We start from the raw sequence: 17156 nt of genomic DNA on the forward strand, positions 1-17156 counted from the left end.
TGAGGGATCTGTGATCCCACCAATGTTCTTATCTCCAGTGCTACCAATTATAATTCCTCTCTACCTCATCTCATGTCTTGTTCATGTCTTTCTTTAAATTCTCTGTGGAAGATCCATCTGACATGTTGAAGATGTTCCTCTGGTTCTTTTAATATTTTGAGAGTAGCCTCTCTCTCTCTCTCTCTCTCTCTCTCTGAGGCAATCCAAGTTAAGTGATTTGCTCAAGTTCACACAGCTAGTGTCTAAAACTGGTTTTTGAACTCAGATCCTCCTGACTCCATGGTTGGGCTCTAACCACTACATCATCTATCTGCCCCATAAAAGTAGTATATATATATATATATATATATATATACATATATATATATATATATATATATATATATATATATATATTATACTCTCTCCTCTTAGTATATTATCCTCAGGATGTGCACTTTCCATAAGTTTTTTGTTCATGACTGGCCTATATCATTTTCTGGACTTACACATCTTAAGTGATTTTTTGGTTACTTTTATCTCATTTGTTAAATAAGACTTTTTTTGGTCCTCATCTCTCTTGACTTCTCCGTAGCTTTTACTATTGTAAAATAGTATCCTTATATTCATAAGGATATACTCTCCCTTCCCTTTATTTCCAAGACACTGATCTCTTTTGGTTTTCCTCTTACCTGCTCATTCTTAATCTCTTTTGTTGGCTCACCATCTAGGTCCTGTGAAAGCCCTATTCTCTCTTCATCCCTCTTTCTCTCTCTCCTTCCCTTCCTCCCTTTTTCTTCCTCTCTCTTTCTCTGTCTCTCCACCTTCTTCCCTTCCTCTCCCTCCCTTCCTCTGTCCCTTTCCCCCTCTCTCTTTGCCTCTGTCTTTCTCTCTGTGTCTCTATTTCTCTCTGTGTGTCTCTTTTTCGGTCTGTCTTTCTCTCTGTCTCTCCTCTGTTTGTCCTGTCTCTGACTCTCTCACACAATCTCTGTCTCTGTTTTTCTCTCTCTCTCTCTTTGCCTCTCTCACTCCACTTTTGGTCATCTAATCAGTTCCTATTGGTTCAATAATTATCCCTATGTAGCTAACTCATACATTTATTATCACTCTCTATTCCTGAGATTCTATTTGAAATAACTGATTATATGTTGGACATGACCAATTGTAGATCCCAATAGCATTTCAAACTCAACATATCCAAATACATTATGAGACAATTCTCAATCACAAGGTCAGCAATAGTTTTTTCTCTTGACTCATCTTTTGAGCCCTTCTAATCCTGCAGATGTGCCTTTATCTAAGGTTGAGAAGTTCTTAGAGTATACATCATAGGGACTTGACACAAACTGGTATGGCCTTTGCTTGCCATATTTATGTGTTTCAGCTCAGTCCTTCTTGGACTTCTTTAGCATCTTCATTTTGGAGGATATTTTTCATCAGTTCATCTTTTCTAAGAAATGGTAAGAGAGCAAATATTTTATGTCTTCCCATTTTAAAATATTAACAATATATTTGGACAAAATCTGGCAACTAGGATGGCTAAAGTACCAGGCTTAGAATCAGGAAGACTTGTATTCAAACCTGACCTCAGACACTTACCTGCTGTGTGACCCTGACAGGTCATTTAACCCTGTTTGCCTCAGTTTCTTCATCTGTAAAATGAGCTGGATAAAAGAATGACAAGGTACTCTAGCATTTTTTCCAAGGAAACACCAAATGGGATCATGAAGAGTTAGATACACCTGAAATAATTGCACAAGAACAATTAAAATTCAGCCTTTTCACAATGACTTAAGGTCTTTGTTATTATACTACAACAAAGTCCTAAATGACTCTGGACTACTATATGTTTCTATAGTTAGTTCTTTTCTTCACTCTGACTTGCCACTTGTTTTTTTTTTTGTTTGTTTGTTTGTTTTGTTTTGTTTTAGTTCTTCAAGCAGTTCTCAGGGATGAATCAGAAAATGTGAACTTTTCTCTCGTGCAGAGTAAGTGCATAAGCTTTATGACCACTCTTTCTCCCAGAACATTTTTTTGCTTACTTGGGTGTTTCTGTCTTCTGTGGGGCAACTCCAGAAATATGACTTTCAAAAAAATGAGTTGTAAAATTATGCATTCATGTCACATTAGGTTATTTTTACTTGGGCATAATAAAAGTTCACATACTAAGTTTACATCTCAAATTTTCTACCTACAGTTGTGTGATATTGAGGAAAATTACTTAAGATTTCTGAATTTTTCTTTTCTTATTCATCATTAAAAGATAATATCCTTTCTTGATACATCACAGGATAATTCTGATGATCAAATGATATGATTAATATAAAAGTGTTAATATGGGCAGTTAGAAGGCTAGGCCTGGAGTCAGGAAGACTTCTCTTCCTAAGTTCGAATCCAGCCAGTACCTCTTACTACCTATGTGACTATGAGCATGCCATTTATTTCTTGCCTCAGTGTCTTCATCGGTAAAGTGAGCTGAAGGAGGAAGGCAACCATTCTAGTGTCTTGTCCAAGAAAATCCCACACGAGATCATAAATGGTTGGACATGATGAAATGAACAAAAAAGCAGTTACAATTGTCAGCTATGATTATTGTTATTACTACTGACAGGCTGTTTTGCTTCATGAAATTGCCCCTCTCTTGGTTCCCAGATGAATCTTGTTTCTTAATTCATATGTGAGCTCCTTGAGGGATGGGTTAATTTGTTAATATGGTGTATCAATCATAGCACCTAATTCATACTAGGCTTCATAAGAAGCTGTCCAATTTTATGCTGGCGTTTTATAAAAAATATATGATCTTGATTTTAAGTTAATGATTAAGGATTAAGGAACAGTAGTAAATTGCCTCTGGGAAATCTTATCCTTAATATAAATATTTTAGGTCATTGCATTTCATTGTTAATGGACAAAAACATCACCACATGGATTCTGAATAAAATGCCTGTCACTGTTTTTTAAATCTACTGGCTAAATTTAAATATGTGTGTATATGTATATGCACATAATACATAGATATAGATAGATGACAGATAAGCTATGGATTTTCAACAGGAAAGGATTATCTCTTTCTATATAGTTCAGTCAATCAAACAAACAAACATTTTTATGCAAACCACTCTCCTAGGCACCAGGCATGAAATATTTATGGCGTAACTAAGTATTTCTGTTTATATATTTTTCTTTTTGGATTCCATTTGATCATTTGTATTTTTAGGACATCAGAGACTTCACTAGATGATCTAGCTGCAAAACATTTTCTTTTAATCATGAACTTGTTAGACAGATAGCATTAGAAATTAGAGTTAGGTTTTGGATTGAAATGATGTACAGTATTTATCTTTAGGATCAGGAATTATTATTGACTTATTCTTCTAAGTGAAATGAGTGTGAAAACTTGAAAATGGGGGTTATAGATTATTTGTTTTTACATCTCACCCAGAGGTAAGTCATTGAAGTAATATCAACAAAATAACAAATATTTATTAAGTACTTACAGTATTAAAATATGATAACTATAACTAAATATAATGCTATTACTATAATAACTAGGAAAAGAAAAAGTTTAAATAAGACAAAGTGTTTGCCTCATGGAATATGTAATCTAGAAGAAGAATGACATCAAAAGGGATGGCTTATAAAATAATATTTCATAATAAGTGCATTAGAGAGCTAAAAGAAGAAAAGTATTATGTGAAGTTGAAGGTTGGCAGTCATTCATTCAGTCAATAAACATTTCTTAAATGCTATGATACATTAAGCACTGTGCAAAGCTCTGAAGATACAAAAGGAAAGAAAATAAAAACAGCCCCTCTTGGAGTTCACACATAATGGGGAAAATAGAAGGCAAATTCTATACAAATAAGCTTTATAGAGGATAAATTAGAGATAATCAGAAGGGGAAATGGTATAGCATAGAAAATGGTAAATAAGCTGGGATTTTTTAAAAATAGTATTTATTTTTCTAAATATATGCAAAGATAGTTTTCAATATTCACCTTTGCAAAATCTTGTGTTTTAAAATTTTCTCTCTCCCTTCTGATAAGTGATAGAGATTATACATGTGCCATTCTTCTAAACATATTTCCTTATTCTTTATAATGCATAAGAAAAACCAGATTAAAAGGGAAAAAACATTAGAAAAGGGAAAAAAGCAAGCAACAAATGAAAGTACTATGTTCTGATCCACATTCAGTCTCCATAGTTCTCTCTCGGGATATAGATGGTACTTTCCATCCCAAGTCTATTGGAATTTAAACTAGGATTTCAAGGAAGAAATGATGAGTTAAGAGAGCATTTAAGGTACAGTATCATTCAACACTTTGAAGAATTTATATATTTAAATAACTAAATCATTCTACATATAGAGAACAGAGAATATAAATACAGAGATTAGGATAGGTGACCTTCCAGGTTTCCTTTCACTCTGGTATTCCAGAATTCTTTCATTGGGATCATTGTAATAACTATATTTTGTATACTCTAACTTTTGGTTCCTTGGGGGGAAAGTCTTGTTTGCTCCACCCTAGTTATCATTCTGGCTATGAGAAAAAGGCTAAAACTATTATTATTCTCCAAAAGTCTTGAGGGGTTATATTGAATGAAAATGGGTACTTCTTGCAGTATCTACTCAGTATCTTTATGATGCATTTCCATTTTCCAATAACTGAACATCACTTTTTTTCTATAGACCTTTAGGGCTCTCAGAGTTCTTACATTATTCCTGTTTTCATTAGGCATAAATTCAAGGCCATCATGTCTCTAATGTAACCTAGGAAAATTCAAAAATCACAAGGAGACTTGAGGCAACAAATTGGTTTGGAAACATCCAACTTCATTATCACATTTCTATCCTGCAGGGACAAAATAAAAATATTGTAAAACTAGGAAAAATGTGTGGAAGAAAATTATTTATAAACAGGGTAGTAAGAAAAAAAAGTTTCTTCTGAGATACCATATGGGGGGGAAATCATTGCTCAAATAACTCAGGGTGAATAGCTAAATGCTCAAGCTTATTTTCTTCCTAAACTTACTAATTCACATTTCAGGAAAGATGCTTAATGCTGGAAGTAATTTCGTGTCCCCAATCACCTATAAACCTTGTCTGATTATTCAGCTGCTCCCAAGGTGTTAATAATAATGATTGCTCACATTTATAGAGGATTTAGCGCCAGGAGGGAAGTTAGAGGATGATGAACATAATAACAGCTACTGGTAGAGATGATGACAGCTGGCATAAGTGGTGCAGTAGTAGACAAAGAGTTCACCCCAGAATCAGGAGTTCAAATCTGACTTCAGAAACTTATAGAGAAAGTCATTTAATTTTGTTTGCCTTAGTTTTGCATTTGCAAGATTACCTGGGGAAGGAAATGGCAAATTACTTTGTTCTTAAGGAGAGTAGGACGTGACTGAGACAGCTAAATCATAACAACTACTAAGGTTTACAAAGCTCTTTTGTGTAGTGTCTCACTTGATCTTTCAACCTTACTAACATAAAAGTATATTCATTTTATAGAGAGGAAACTAATTCATCCACCAACATTTATCCACTCTGTATTCTAGTCCAACAAAGAAATATTTTAGATGCCTTCTTTGTGCCTAACACCAGCTACAACTCTTGTATTCCAACATGATAATCAATGAATCTAATATATTAATTCAGCTTTGATATCAATGTCTTATAATGGATTGGTACACTCTTTTTCTAGCAGTAATCATTACAGTTCTTGGCATATAATAGGCACTTAATAAATGGTTATGAATTGCTTATTGACTAAGATTTTTTTTGAAGATAATACTGAGAACTTCAGGCACAGTGACAATCTAATAAGATAAATATTTTGGGGGTGGTATAAGAGCTATCCAAGCAAATTTCAGAAATGTAAATCACTTATTTAATTTTGTAAACATCATTCATAGAATCATGGATTTAAAACTGGAAGAGATCTTAGAGCTCATCTAGGACAGCGCTTCCTCATTTTACAAATGAGGAATTTGAGATCCAGAGAGATTGATTGACAGCCCTAAATCCCACAGGTAGTATGCATGCCCTGTGTAGAACAAGTCAAAGAAGTAAATAAGTGAGCCAATATTCTTTTTAATTCACCAGGTTGTTACTGTCAATCTAGAAGTGTATATGGACAGGGGTGGGGTGGGGTGAGCAGGGAGTGGTGATGTAATTAGAGATCACAGGATAGAACCTAAAAAATTCACAAAACTTTAATTAGACTCTATCCCTTCCCCTTTCCCTATACATATTGAATGTGATGTTTTATGTTCACAGGTTATGGATTATATCCCTTGGGATTCTTATCCATGTCTTTTTTTTTAATCCTCATGGGAGATCTACCTGATATGCTAGAGCCCTTCTTCTGGTTCTTTAAATACTTTGAGAATAGGGTACTCTTATCATACTCCCAATAGTTATACTTTCCACATTGCTGGCATTAGGGGCATAGTGCTCTGCTGGGAACACAATATGTAACTTTGATTTGCTTCTGGTAGACTTTTTCTTCTCTTCTTGTGAGAGGATGATGGTGATTTAAGGAGACTGAGAGGCCATTGCATTGTCTGACATATCTCTTCCTTCAGATATTCCCAGCTGTGGAACAGGCTCTCAGAGAATTGACCTGTCCCTTAACAATGCTCTCTGATCTAGAAACTCCATGTAATATATTTTGGCTCTCCCTTTATGTCAGAGAAGACATCTGAATCTTTTCTTTTTATTTCATGGTGTATCTAGACTACCTTATTGTAAAATTTGGATTAAGGATTTGGTCATAGGCTCTGTGTTGTCGGCTGGCCGTCACATGTCATCTGTGGTTTCTGCAAAACTCCCCCAAAATTCCCAATTAATTGATTTTGATTCTTGAAATATCAAAATCAATCTGGGGAAAGTTGTGATGTGGAAGGAATAAATGTATATTACTCAAGATATCTATTTTTCTATCACTTACACTTGCCAACATGTCCATATTCTTTTCTGTGCATACATGTTCTTAATATTTTTACCCTTCCAAATCACTATTGATCAGAGAAATGCAAATTAAGACAACTCCGAGATACTACTACACACCTGTCAGATTGGCTAAGATGACAGGAACTAATAACGATGAATGTTGGAGGGGCTGTGGGAAAACTGGGACACTGATGCATTGTTGGTGGAGTTGTGAAAGAATCCAACCATTCTGGAGAGCAATCTGGAACTATGCCCAAAAAGTTATCAAACTGTGCATACCCTTTGATCCAGCAGTGCTACTACTGGGCTTATATCCCAAGGAAATACTAAAGAAGGGAAAGGGACCTGTATGTGCCAAAATGTTTCCTTTTCATAGTGGCTAGAAACTGGAAAATGAATGGATGTCCATCAATTGAAGAATGGTTGGGTAAATTATGGTATATGAATGTTATGGAATATTATTGCTCTGTAAGAAATGACCAACTGGAGGAATACAGAGAGGCTTGGAGAGACTTACATCAACTGATGCTGAGTGAAACAAGTAGAACTAGGGGATCATTATACACTTCAACAATGATACTGTATGAGGATGTATTCTGATGGAAGTGGATATCTTCAACATAGAGAAGAGCTAATCCAATTCCAATTGATCAATGATGGACAGAATCAGCTACACCCAGAAAAGGAACACTGGGAAATGAGTGTAAACTGTTAGCATTGGTTTTTGTTTTGTTTTGTTTTGTTTTGTTTTATTTCTCTTACCAGATTATTTTTGCCTTGCGAATACAATCCTTCCTTTGCAACAACAATAACAACAAAATGCAGTTCTGCACATATATATTGTACCTAGGATATACTATAAGATATTTAATATTTAAGTGAATGCCTGCCATCTAGGGGAGGGGGTGGAGGAAAGGAGGGGAAAAACTCGGAACAGAAGGGAGTACAAGGGATAATGTTGTAAAAAAAAATTACCTATGCATATGTACTGTCAAAGAAAATGTTATAATTATAAAAATTAATAAAAAAACATATTTTATCCAATATTAAGTCCAATAATATTGGATAAAATAATTATCCAATAATTATCCAATAATATTGGATAAAATTATTGGATAAAAATTATTGGATAAAATTATTGGATAAAAATTATAAAACATATTTTATCCAATATTAAATCCAATAATATTGGATAAAATAATTATCCAATAATTATCCAATAATATTGGATAAAATTATTGGATAAAATAATTATCCAATAATTATCCAATAATATTGGATAAAATAATTATCCAATAATTATCCAATAATAAAAAACATATTTTATCCAAAAATGTTAGTAGCCCATTACACATCTTCCTCTGTGTGTATGTGTGTGTGACAGAGATAGAGACAGAGAAACAGAGAGAGACAGAGAGACAAAGAGAGAAAGAGAAAGAAAGAAAGAAAGAAAGAAAGAAAGAAAGAAAGAAAGAAAGAAAGAAAGAAAGAAAGAAAGAAAAAGAAAGAAACAAAGAAACAAAGAAACAAAGAAAGAAGGAAAAGAAGGAAGGAAGGAAGGAAAGAAGGAAGGAAGGAAGAAAGAAAGAAAGAAAGAAAGAAAGAAAGAAAGAAAGAAAGAAAGAAAGGAAGAAAGAAAGAAAGAAAGAAAGAAAGAAAGAAAGAAAGAAAGAAAGAAAGAAAGAAAGAAAGAAAGAAAGAAAGAAAGAAAGAAAGAAAGAAAGAAAGAAAAAGAGAGAGAGGAGGGAAGGAGAGAGAGAGAGAGAGTAGTATAGAGGATGAGGGTCCATAAAATGATATTATACTGTGATCTTACTCCTCTCATCCTCCTTCCCTATACAAAAACCATCTTAAAGCATGTAAAAATAGATGGAGACAAATTCAATCATGAAAGAAAAAAAAAATCAGGAGCAAGTAGTACCTGTTAGGTATTTTGTGAAAGACAGAGATATAAGAAATTTGCATTTGACTTGGTGATCATGGAACAATTAAGGATTAATTGTATGAATGTAAATGCTTTATAGGCTTGTTTTAGAACTATAGAACACAATCCTCTCCTCCAAGATTGACACAAGTCAATGATTTGAACAATTAATGGGACTGAGGGAAACCCCTTTTTGGGGAAAGAAAGTCAAGAACTAATGTGGTATCAAGTAGAAATATAAATAAGAAGCCAAACTAAGTCATAAAGCAGATTTTCTTAGAAAAGTCAAGGGACTAAGATGGTATCAGAAATTCAGGGAGCAGATCTGAGAACTTCAAACCAAGGAGAACTATGCAAAAATTAGCACACTAATTATTGGGATTTTGGCAAATTTATTGTTCAATATGTTTTTCCTCCCAATTCTCACTTTTTATCGAAGTGTCCCATATCAGGGGCCCAAATTTATAACTTGAATTTGTTTAACCCCAGATAGAATTGGAAAAGATAGTGAGGGGATGAGGAAAGAGAATGGGAGGTTGGGATGGGAGGTAACACTAAGAAAACAGAACTGAAGGCATAAAGTAAAAGGGATCTTAGAAGCAACGAAATAAGTTTTTGTGTTCTTTTCTTCCTTCTTTCCTTTTTCTCTCCTGTTTTTCCTTCCTCCTTCCCTCCTTTCCTCCCTCCCTCTCTCCCTCCCTACTTTCTTTCTTCCTTCCTTCCTTCCTTCTTTTCTTTCTCCAGCTAGTAGAACTATCCAATTCTTCTTTGTGAGTTGTTTTGCTGCTTCCTTACCATGCACAAAAGGGCTTTCCAGTAATTGAGGTCTAAAATATCTGCCATATTTTAGAGATAGTTCTAGAAGACACTAAAAAAATTCATAGATAGTTGCTTAATGTAGACTAATAAGCATTTTTAAATGACATGTAAAAACAATATTTAACAATCATTTTTTAAAATTTTGAGTTCCAAATTCTTTCTCTCTGTCTGTCTCTCTGTCTCTCTGTCTCTCTCTGTCTCTGTCTCTCTCTCTCTGTCTCTGTCTCTCTCTCTCTCTCTCTTTCCCTTCCCCACCTCCTTGAAAAGGCAAGCAATTTGATATAAATTATACCTTCATTCATGTAAAACATATTGGAAAACATATCAGCCAATAATTGGTCTGGTCCAATTTCTGTTTTATGAGAAAATTCTAGCTAGGAAGCTGGACCACCTCTACTTGCTGTTTAGCAACTCTTAACAAAAGGCCTAGGTTAGATGAAATCCAGATACTGATGCAGGGCATTTTCTTACAATTGTACTTTTCAAGCAACCCATAAGTCCTATTAGAAAACTGGCCCCCTGTGGATCAATCATTTGTTTCTCTCTCTCTCTCTCTCTCTTTCTCTCTCTCTCTCTCTCTCTCTCTCTCTCTCTCTCTCTCTCTCTCTCTCTCTCTCTCTCTCTCTCTCTCTCTCTCTCTCTCTCTCTCTCTGTCTCTGTCTCTCTCTCTTTATATATATATATTTATTGTTCCCAGACAGTTGGGGATGGGAATCAACCACCAATTTTAAAAAAATAATTGAATTGCATCTATTCTCTCTTCCTCTCTCAACCTGAGAAGTCCTTAATCTGTCATCCAATTATATTTCAGATGACCTAAGGTTGTATTGTTTCTTTTCAATTAATTGGCCTTATTTGATTCATTTATTTTTAATGTATAAGGCATAAGCTGAGGAGGTCTGATCCCTGTCTGTTGGATAATTGCCAAGGATTTCTTAATAAATTGATAGGCTCAGAATATTGAACTTTTGTTTCTTCACTTATTTAATCTTTTACTTACCATAATAAATAATAATTGTAAAGCACTTATACAGTACCTGTCACATAGTAAGCACTATATAAGTGTTGGCTATTAGTTATTATAATTCTACCTAAACTTTTAAGTTCTCCCAGAAGCTGTTATAGTATTCTGCAGATATTAGGTACTTAATACAAGTGTTTATTTAATTAAACAGAAAGTTAACAGAAGAAGGTTTTTGGAAATTTCAAACAGATGGAGTTTGAAATCTGTGGAGTAGGAAGGAAATTTGAGGGAAAAGTTAAGACAGAATATTTCTGGAAAAGAATGTTAATTCTTTTCATTAACTAGTAGTGTTCATGTTTGGCAAATCTTTTCACTTTTCTGGGTCTGAATTTCCTTGTCTCTAAAATGAGATGAGGTAGATAAAATGAACTCGAAGGTTGCTTTCAGATTTAACATCCTACAAGTCTGGCTTCTTGTAATTCAAGTGTGAAATCTCTAAGTGTGAAAATTGGGAGGCTTACTGGGAGCTGGGGAACTGAACTAAGGATATTTTTAGGGCCAGAGAAGTTGTGTTGGAAAATGTATCCTTCATTAAATGGCCTCCATGGCCTGCTGAATATAGACTGTGAATAATTCAAAGGATTCACATTTATTTTTGAAGGTTACACCTCTTAGCTTCTTCCTGCTCCTGAAAAGCCACTGAGATCTACAAAATGATTTCACTTTATAACCCTCCCAGGCTCTTAAGACCCAAAAAATGGCCAATACTGGATCAGCTCATTTAGGAGGCTGTTCATTTATTTCAGAGGGAGGTACAAGTTCCCTTCCAAGTTCATCTTCCATATATTTACTGCATCTTAACATGAAGAAAAATGAAATGGTCAGATTTTAATTTAATTTATTCATTTAGCAAATATTTAGAGGTGTCAGTATGAGAGTGCTTTCTTAAGAGTCAGGATATCTGTGTATGAATTTTATCTCACACGGTTACTATCTACTAAATGATGGATAAGTAATTAATTTCTCATAACTTCAGTTATCTGTAAAACATGTTTATTCCCTACATCACAGGGGCTTTATTTTTGAACCTTAGAGCTTAATAAAAATGTGAATTATTCTTAAGCACTTATTACGGATAAAAGACTATGCTAGTTGATAGTGAGATAGGAAGATAAATAACAATAATTATTGCTCTCAGGGAGCTTATGATCTAGTAGAGAAGACACTTGCAGATGAATTGGGTCCAAAATCAAAATATGGTAAATTGTTAAAGAGACTGACTTCTTTTCTCAAGTAAAAATTGTGAAAAAGACAGTAAAAAAGAAAGAAATTGAAAAAAATATATGCCTTAATTCTTTTATCAGAAATGTTAAACACTATAACACACCAGATTTGTTAAAGACCCACTCTCTCCACCTTAGCATTTTTTCAGCAGTGGAAAATGGGATTATTGATGAGATGAGTCCCACTAAATAAACAGAAATTTTTTCTTGAGAGAAGGAAATTTAATGAGAACTAATGAGGATGTGGACTTCCAGGAAATTTTCTAGATCAAAAACATATTCATTTTTATTTAAATGACTCCTACAGATTGCGAGTACATATTATTAATGGTCAAAGAAACAGAGAGATCTAGAAAAAAGACAGACAGACAGACGGAGAAAACAGATGTAGAAAAAGGAAGACTATCTTCTATTTAAATATCCCCTAGTAAAGAGTTGCTTTTGAGGGGAAGATGCTTAGAAGATCTTCAAAATTTTCAAATTATTGTTTCAAATTCCTCTATAAACTGGTACTACTACTCACTCATATCTCTTATTACTCTACTTCATGCATTTTGATGTTTAGCCTCCCTTCTCCTTCCTTCTACTCTTTGCCTATTAAAATGTTATTCAACCTTTAAAGTCCACTCAAATGCTAAGCTCCTGTGAAACCTTTCCCACTCTCCATTGCAGCAGGAAATTTTCTACCCAGACTTTACAAAACACTTCAGTTTATATCCCTCTGATGTACTTATATAATATTGCATATTCTAATTATGTGAGTTTGTCATCCCTTTACTAGACTGAATTCTCCATTATTATATTTTATCTAAATTTTTAAGTTCTCCCAATAGCTAGTATAGTAATCTATGTATAATAGATGCTTATCATTATTTATTGAACTAAATTGAAAGTGTAGGCAAATGAGGAAGGCTTTTGATAGTTTCAAACAGTTAGGAGGGAGTTAAGATTAGGAATTAAGGAATAAAGTAAATTAGTATTTCTGAGAGGACTACCATCATGGGATAACTGGGATGAGGCAATTGAAAATGTGCTTACCAAGATGGCAGAGTAAAATCAGAAAGCTACTCAAGCTCTCCCAGTTTCCCTAGGAAACCACTTGAAACCAAGCCTTTGAACAGAGTCTGAGGGAATGAAACCATTCTTCAGCTCAAGATAGATTGAAAAAAAAACTTCAAGAAAGGTCAGTCTCACTGTGATGAAAAGGGTGTTCAATCCAGGTCAGATAGACTCTGGAAAAACCAATGAGAGAGGCTTAATCATAACAAATCAGCAACTAAGATGCTCAGTCCTGGCTCAGTAGAGGAGTGTGAGAGCTTCCAATACCAGCTCAGAAGGCAACTCTTGGAAACCAAGCTACCCTATACAAACACAGGGGGATTTTCTGCTCAAAGTCAAGGCTCAGAGCTGCACAGAAAGCTTAGGACAGTGCCACTTTTACTCCAGGAGCAGAGCTCCATCTTAAAAGTTAAAAAAAAAAAAGAGAAAATACCAAAAGAAAAGGGAAAAAATAGCAAGAAACATAAAAGAACCTTGACCATAGAAAACTACTATAGTGACAGGACAGACCAAAACATAAACTCGGGACAGAATTTTAATAGAAATCTCCAAGAATGAGATGTCTGTCAAAAGCCCAAGGAGGCTTCCTGGAAATGCTCAAGAAAGACCTCAAAAGACAAATAAGAGAGATAGAAGAAAAAATGAGAAAAAAGAAATGAGAAGTACTCCTTTGGAAAAGGAAGAGAAAATGTCTGAACAAAACAACTCCTTAAACAGTAGAATAAAACATATGGAAAAAGAGATACAAAAGCTAACTGAAGAAAATAACACATTAAAAACTAGAACAGGGAAAATGGAAGCTAATGACTTTGTGAGACAGCAAGAATAAGTCAAACAAACTAAAAAAAAATGAAAACAATGGAAGAAAATGTGAAATACCTCATTGACAAAACAGCTCACCTGGAAAATAGATCCAGAAGAGACAATTTAAAAGTTATTGACTTACCTGAAGGCCATGACCAAAAAAATAGTCTGGTAGCATTCTACAAGAGCTCATTAAGGAAAATTGCCCCAATATTTTAAAAACAGAAGAAGAAATATTCATTGAAAGAATCAATAGATCACTTCTGGAAAGTGATCCTACAAGGAAAACCCCAAACAACAGTCAAGATTAGCCAGGATCTGGCAGTTTCTAAAACAAAAGTTCAGAGGGCCTGGAATACCATATTCCAGAAGGCAGATGACCTAGCATTACAACCAAGAATTAACTACCCAGCAAGATTCAGCATCGTTTTTCAGGGGAGAAGATGGAGTTTCAATGAAATAAGAGACTTTCAATCATTTCTATTTAAAAAGTCAAAAATAAACATAAATTTTAATCTATATACACAGGACTCAGAGAATAATAGATAAATAAATGGGATAGATAGATATAGATATAGATATATTTAAAGGTTAAACTGTTTACATTCGTGGGTAGGTAAATAACTTCTATAACTCTTAAAAACTGTATCTGACACTGGGACACTGGGGCAGACAAAAGGGGGGCATCACATGGACCACGAGTGTGTTTGTGAATGGACTCTGATGTGATGACATTAAAGAAAAAAAACATTAAGAGGTGGAAAAAGGTCTGCATTGGAAAATGAGGAAAGGGGAGGTATAATGTGATAATTAGTTGACACCAAGAGGCTCAAAACACCTATTACAATCAAGGGAAAAAAGGAAGGGGGATGAGCATTGTCTGAAGCTTGATCTCATCTGTTTTGGCGCTAAAAGGGAATAACTTAATCATTCAGTTGGGTATAGAAATTCTATAAAGAATTAGGAGGACAAAGAGGAAAAGAAAAAGGAGGAACAGGATAAAAAGTTAGGGCAGAAACACTAGAGAAAATAAGGTAAGAGAAAGGGGAAGGGCTGATGGAAGGTAAGGTAGTGGGGTGGGTGGAATGGATAAAAAAACAAAAACAAAAAACTAAGCCTGAAGAAAAGGTAGAAAGAGAAAACAAAAAATATATACCGTGGAGAAAATAGGATGGAAAGAAATACAGAGCTGGTAATCATAACTATGAATGTGAATGGGTTGAATTCTCCCAAAATGGAAGCAAATAGTAAAGTGGATTAAAAAACTGAATCCTACAGAATGTTGTTTATAAGAAAAACACTTGACACAGAGAGACACATACAGAGTAAAAGTAAAAGGCTGGAATAGAATTTATTATGCTTCAGCTGAAGTTTAAAAAAAAAAAAAGCATTATAAATTATAAAGCAACAGTCATCAAAACCAGTTGGTGCTAGCTAAGAAATAGAGTGGTGGATCAGTGAAATAGATTAGATACACACAACATAATAATCCAGGCTTATCGCAATCTAGTATTTGATAAATTCCCAAACTCCAGTTTCTGGAATAAGAATTCACTATTTGACAAAAATTGCTGAGAAAACTGGAAAATAACATTCAAAAACTTGCTATAGAACTACATCTCACATTGCATACCAAAATAAGGTCAAAATGGATACATGATTTGGGCATAAAGGATAATACCATAAACAAATTAGGAGAACAAGGGATAATTCACCTGTCAGATCTTCGGAGAGGGAAGGAACTTATGACCAAAGAAGAACTAGAGTACATTAGGAAAGACAAAATGGAAAACTTTGATTACATTAAATTAAACAGTTTTTACACAAACAAAACCAACAGAAACAAGATTAAAAGGGAAGTACAAAACTGGGGGAAAATTTTTAAATACAGTATTTCTGATAAAGGTCTCATTTCTAAAATATATAAAGAACAGTGTCAATTTAATAAGAGTACAAGTCATTCCTCAATTGATGAATGGTCAAAGGATATGAATAGACAATTTTCAGATAATGAAATTAAAGCCATTTTTAGTTATATGAAAAATGCTCTAAATCACTATTGATTAGAGAAATGTAAATTAAAAAATTATAAGGTGCCACCTCCCACTTTTCAGATTGGCTAAGATGACAGGAAAATATAATAATAAATATTCATGGGGATGTGGGAAAACTGGTACACTAACACATTGTTGGTAGAGTTATAAAATGATCCAACCATTCTGTAGAGCAATCTGAAACTATGCCCAAAGGGGTATAAAATTGTGTATATTCTTTGATCTAGCAGTGCCATTACTGGATCTATATTCTAAGGAAATCATAAAGTAGGGAAAAGGACCAACATATACAAAAATGTTTGTAGCAAAGAAATGGAAAATGGGTAGATACCCATCAATTGGGGAATGGTTGTATAAGCTGTGCTACATTAAGATAATGAAATATTATTGTTCTATAAAAATAATTAACAAGCTGATTTTAGAAAGGCCTGGAAAGATTTAAATGAACTGATGCTGAGTGAAACAAGTAGAACCAGGAACACATTGTACATAATAACAGCAAGAATGTGTTATGATCAACTATGAAATGCTTGGTTCTTCTTAGTGGTTCAATGATTCAAAGCAATTTTTTGACATAAAATGCCATCTGCGTCCAGAAAAAGATCTAAGGAGTCTGAATTTAAACCAACACATTCCATGTTCACTTCTTATTTGTTTTGTTTTGTTTTTTATTATTTCTCCCATGATATTTTCCTTTTACTCTGACTTTTCTCTCCCAACATGATTCATAAAGCAATGCATTTGTGGATAACACTGATCTTTGAGGGATAAGAAATATATTAATCACATGATGAATTCAAGATAAAAAAATTTCTTATTAAAAATAAATAAACTTAATATAATAAAAAAGAGAAAGTATATTTATCTCTCTTATCCCTCACCTTTCTTCCCACCCCTACTTCTAACCATTTCTTGGGGTGGGGGGGGAATACCCTCCTTCTGATGATTTAGTTTGACAGAAACTTACTTTACATTCTTATGTTCATCCTCCTTTCTTGCAAAATAATTTATTTTCAAAAAAAATTTAGTAGAAAGGCAATAAGGAACATATTATATTAGAAGTAAAATTAGCCCTTTCTGTTATTCTTTAAAATGGATTGATTGTTGTTCTTCATTCTCAAAAAGCACCAAAAAGACATCACTGTGTCAAAGTCAAGAAGTGTGGCTGATCAGACCAAAACATACAATCTCAGAACATTCTGCCTTAGGACAGACACAAATAGTGTCTAAGAACATTTGGAGTGGATTATATAACTGTATGCATCTCACATTTCTTCTAAGCTAATTCAATTCTGCTTGCCCATAGAACACA

The sequence above is a fragment of the Sminthopsis crassicaudata genome, chromosome 2, assembly GCF_048593235.1.
Source record: "Sminthopsis crassicaudata isolate SCR6 chromosome 2, ASM4859323v1, whole genome shotgun sequence".
Classification (NCBI taxonomy): domain Eukaryota; kingdom Metazoa; phylum Chordata; class Mammalia; order Dasyuromorphia; family Dasyuridae; genus Sminthopsis; species Sminthopsis crassicaudata.